Consider the following 5,644-nt stretch of genomic DNA (forward strand, 5'->3'; position numbering starts at 1 on the left):
AATTGGACTCTGCTTGCTTTGAGATTTCAATGGGCTTGGAATCAGATCAGATGAACCACAATTTTGCTCTCAGGAAAACGTAGCATTCATTTAGAGAATAGAGCATTCGGGCACCCACGCGTACGCGTGCTATACGCTTCTGCATCCCTGGTGCTTTAGCTCATCAATGCGTACGCGTCTCTTGCAGCGTTCACAAAACGAACGTAGCGTTCATACAATGAACGCTCCACCCACATGTATGCGTCATGCACGTGTACGCGTGGATTGCAAATTGTCGCATCCACACTGCGCTCAATGCACGCGTTTGCGTGCTTCATCCCCATTGCTACACCCACACGTACGGGTCATGCACGTGTACGCGTCGATGGCTAAACTTCAATTCCTACTTTCGCGCTTTGTCGCAGGCGTTCTTTGGCAACAAACGTATCGTTCTTGCTAAATGAACGCTGATCCTTCATCCACGTGTGTGCGCCATTCATGCGTACTCGTGGATTGCAAATTTTTCTTTTGTGCGTACGCGTCTTGTACGTGTGTGCGTCACTTGTGAACGTAGCGTTCTTGGCCTAAGAGCACTTCTTCCTTGATTAGTCATGGGCCACGCTTTTAAAAGCGTGGCCTAAGGGTCTAAAGCGTGCTCAAATTCTAAGGTGTGCCGAAAATTCTTCTTTTGAGTTTATTTTGTGCTTGTTTTGCTTCTTTTTCCTCATATTTCCTACAAGATTTATAAAATCAAAAGATCAAAGAAATATACTATTTAACCACAAAATCACTCAACAATTAAGCATTAATCATTAATTTCTTATGTGAAAAAGCATAGAAAAACATGACATGATGACATGTCATCAACTCTAAGCCAGTAGTGCAACCTCAAAGAAAGCTCAATCCCACAATGAAAGAAGTGGTTCAAAAGGAGGTGATGAAGTTATGGAATGTTGGGATTATATATCCTATTTCTGATAGTCCTTGGGGGAGCCCAGTCCAGGAGGTGCCAAAGAAGGGAGGCATGACTGTGATCTCTAATGAAAAAGATGAGCTCATCCCTACAACGACAGTAACTGGATAGAGAATGTGTATTGATTACAGGAGATTGAATGATGCCACATGAAAGGACCATTTTTCTCTTTCCTTCATTGATCAAATGCTAGAAAGGTTGGCTGGCCATGCTTATTATTATTTTCTAGATGGGTATTTGGGATACAATCAGATTGTTGTAGACCCCTAAGACCAAAAGAAGACGTTATTCACCCGCCCCTTTAGAATCTTTGCTTATAGAAGAATGCCATTTGGACTATGCAATGCCCAGTGATGAGCGGATAATTTATACGCTTTTTGGCATTGTTTTTAGTATGTTTTAGTTAGTTTTTATTATATTTTTATTAGTTTTTAGTTAAAATTCACTTTTCTGGACTTTACTATGAGTTTGTGTGTTTTTCTGTGATTTCAGGTATTTTCTGGCTGAAATTGAGGGACTTGAGCAAAAATCTGATTCAGAGACTGAAAAGGACTGCAGATGCTGTTGGATTCTGACCTCCCTGCACTCGAAGTGGATTTTATGGAGCTACAGAAGCCCAACTGGTGCGCTCTCAACGGCGTTGGAAAGTAGACATCCTGGACTTTCCAACAATGTATAATAGTCCATTATTTGCCCAAGATTTGATGGCCCAAACCGGCGTTCTAAATCAGCTCAAAACTGCCCGGCGTTAAATGCCGAAATTGGCACAAGAATGGGAGTTAAACGCCCAAACTAGCACAAAAGCTGGCGTTTAACTCCAAGAAAAGTCTCTACATGAAAATGCTTCAATGCTCAGCCCAAGCACACACCAAGTGGGCCCGGAAGTGGATTTTTATGTCATTTACTCATTTCTGTAAATCCTAGGCTACTAGTTCTCTACAAATAGGACCTTTTACTATTGTATTTTCATCTTTAGATTTTTGAATCTTTGGATCCTTGATCATCTTGAGATCTTTGAATCTTTTGATCACGTTTTGGGGGCTGGCCTCACGGCCATGCCTAGACCTTGTTTTATGTATTTTCAACGGTGGAGTTTCTACACACCATAGATTAAGGTGTGGAGCTCTGCTGTACCTCGAGTATTAATGCAATTATTATTGTTCTTCTATTCAATTCGGCTTGTTCTTATTCCAAGATATTCATTTGCACTCAAGAACTTGATGAATGTGATGATTATGTGACGCTCATCATCATTCTCACTTATGAACGCGTGCCTGACAACCACTCCCGTTCTACAAGCAAACAAGGCTTGAATGTTTATCTCTTGGATTCTTTAATCGGAATCTTCGTGGTATAAGCTAGAATTGATGGCGGCATTCAAGAGAATCCGGAAGGTCTAAACCTTGTTTGTGGTATTCTGAGTAGGATTCAATGATTGAATGACTGTGACGAGCTTCAAACTCCTGAAGGCTGGGCGTTAGTGACAGACGCAAAAGAATCAATGGATTCTATTCCAACCTGATTGAGAACCGACAGATGATTAGCCTTGCCGTGACAGGGTGCGTTGAACATTTTCACTGAGAGGATAGGACTGTAGCCACTGACAACGATGATGCCTAACATACAGCTTGCCATGGAAAGGAGTAAGAAGGATTGGATGAAGACAGTAGGAAAGCAGAGAGACGGAAGGGACAAAGCATCTCCATACGCTTATCTGAAATTCTCACCAATGAATTACATAAGTATCTCTATCTTTATCTTTATGTTTTATTCATATATCATCTATAACCATTTGAATCTGCCTGACTGAGATTTACAAGATGACCATAGCTTGCTTCATACCAACAATCTCCATGGGATCGACCCTTACTCGCGTAAGGTTTATTACTTGGACGACCCAATGCACTTGCTGGTTAGTTGTGTGATGTTGTGATAAAGAGTTGAGATTGCAATTGAGCGTACCATGTTGATGGCGCCATTGATGATCACAATTTCGTGCACCAAGTTTTTGGCGCCGTTACCGGGGAATTAAATGTCCTAACTACAGTTTTGCATTTGTTCACTGCAATAACAGTGCCAAGTTTTGATCTGGCAACAACTCCAAGTTTTTGGCGGCGTTGTCGGGGATTGTTGAGTTTGGACAACTGACGGTTCATCTTGTTGCTTAGATTAGGTATTTATCTTCAGAGTTCTTAAGAATGAATTCTAGTGTTTTAAGGTGATGTTCTTATCATCACCAAAGCTGATTGATTCTCATCAATTTAGCTCTTTAATGCAATGTCCTGCTGAAGCTTGGCTAGCCATGTCTAATTTCTTTAGACTGAAGCTTTAGACTAACATTGCATGATTCTTGGAATTCTCATTAAGAATTTTGATATCTTTATTTTCTTCTTCCACTTAATTTTCGAAAAATCCAAAAAAAATTACAAAATCATAAAAACCAAAAATATTTCTTGTTTGAGTGTAGTGTCTCATGTTAAGTTTGGTGTCAATTGCATGTTTCTGTTCTTCTTGCATTCATTCATGTGTCTTAAGTGATCTTCAAGATGCTCTTGATGATTTCCTTGCTCTGATCTTTAAATTCTCTTGTCTTGAGTATTTTTGTTGTTTGTCATATGCATTCTCATTTTGCTAGTGTCAGTAGTATACAAACTGCTAAGTTTGGTGTCTTGCATGCATTGTTATTTGATTTTAGTTGCATTTTGATTATTCCTCATTATTAAAAATCCAAAAATATTTTTACTTTGTGTCTTTTCAAGTCAATAATACAGAGAATTGAAGATTCAGAACATTCAGCAGAGGAATTACACAGAAAAAGCTAGGCGTTCAAAACGCCCAGTGAGGAAGGAAAACTGGCGTTTAAACGCCAGCCAGGGTGCCTGGCTGGGCGTTTAACGCCCAAAAGGGTAGTGCTTTGGGCGTTAAACGCCAGAATGTGCACCATTCTGGGCGTTTAACGCCAGGATGACACAAGAGGGAAGATTCTGTTTTCAATTCAAATTTTTTTTCAAGTTTTCAAAATTTTTCAAAATCAAATCTTTTTCAAATCAAATCTTTTCAATCAAATCTTTTTCAAAATCAATTTCTTTCCATTTTCAAAAATACTTGCTATCAATTAATGATTTGATTCAACATTTCAAGTATGTTGCCTTTTCTGTTGAGAAAGGTTTAATGTTTGAATCATATCTTTACTTGTTAGTCAAGTCATTAAATTTTAAAATCAAATCTTTTTTTAATTGTTTTTCAAATCATATATTCTCAATCACATCTTTTTAAAACCATAACTTTTCAATTATATCTTTCTGATTTCTAATTTCAAAATCTTTTCAAAAATCACTTGATTTCTTTTCCACTCTTAGTTTTCGAAAATCAATTAGTATTTTTCAAAATGTTTTTAAAATATTTTACTTAATTTTTGAAAATTTCTTCCCCTCTTCTCACAACCTTCTATTTATGGACTAATATTATTCCTCAATGCACAATTCGAACTCCATCATACTTGATAAGTTCGAATTCTTCTACTTCTTCCTTCTATTTTTCTTTTCCTCTGACACCTCAAGGAATCTCTATACTGTGACATAGAGGATTCCATATTTTCTTGTTCTCTTCTCTTTCATATGAGCAGGAGCAAAGACAAAAGCATTCTTGTTGAGGCTGACCCTGAACCTGAAAGGACCTTGAAGCGAAAGCTAAGAGAAGCTAAGGCACAACTCTCTGTAGAGAACCTAACAGAAATCTTCAAAGAAGAAGAACCCATGGTAGCCAAAAACAACAACAATGCCAACAATGCAAGGAAGGTGCTGGGTGACTTTACTGCACCTACTCCCGACTTCTATGGGAGAAGCATCTCTATCCCTGCCATTAGAGCAAACAACTTTGAGCTTAAGCCTCAATTAGTTTCTCTAATGCAACAGAATTGCAAGTTCCATGGACTTCCATTGGAAGATCCTCATCAGTTTTTAGCTGAGTTCTTGCAAATCTGTGACACTGTCAAGGCCAATGGGGTTGACCCTGAAGTCTACAGACTTATGCTATTCCCTTTTGCTGTAAGAGACAGAGCTAGGATATGGTTGGATTCACAACCTAAAGAAAGCTTGAACTCTTGAGAAAAGCTAGTCAATGCCTTCTTGGCAAAGTTCTTTCCACCTCAAAAATTGAGTAAGCTTAGAGTGGAAGTCCAAACCTTCAGACAGAAGGAAGGAGAATCCCTCTATGAAGCTTGGGAAAGATACAAACAATTGATCAGAAAGTGTCCCTCTGATATGCTTTCTGAATGGAGCATCATAGGTATCTTCTATGATGGTCTGTCTGAACTGTCCATGATGTCTTTGGATAGCTCTGCTGGAGGATCTCTTCATCTGAAGAAGTCGCCTACAGAAGCTCAAGAACTAATTGAAATGGTTACAAATAACCAATTCATGTACACTTCTGAAAGGAATCCTGTGAACAATGGGACAAATCAGAAGAAAGGAGTTCTTGAGATTGATACTCTGAATGCCATATTGGCTCAGAATAAAATATTGACTCAGCAAGTCAATTTGATTTCTCAAAGTCTGTCTGGAATGCAAGCTGCACCAGGCAGTACTAAGGATGCTTCATCTGAAGAAGAAGCTTATGATCCTGAGAACCCTTCAATGGAAGAGGTGAATTACATGGGAGAACCCTATGGAAACACCTATAATTCTTCATGGA

The 5,644-nt window shown here is 38.8% G+C and overlaps 1 non-coding gene across 1 annotated transcript; it reads right to left on the reverse strand.

Moving 5' to 3' along the window:
* Positions 1-5,112: 5,112 nt before the first annotated feature.
* On the reverse strand, positions 5,113-5,220 carry LOC130959035 (small nucleolar RNA R71). Its single transcript, XR_009078132.1, has one exon. It is a non-coding gene; the product is annotated as a small nucleolar RNA R71 (small nucleolar RNA).
* Positions 5,221-5,644: the final 424 nt, after the last annotated feature.

This window comes from Arachis stenosperma, chromosome 10 (genome assembly GCF_014773155.1).
Source record: "Arachis stenosperma cultivar V10309 chromosome 10, arast.V10309.gnm1.PFL2, whole genome shotgun sequence".
NCBI classification, from domain to species: domain Eukaryota; kingdom Viridiplantae; phylum Streptophyta; class Magnoliopsida; order Fabales; family Fabaceae; genus Arachis; species Arachis stenosperma.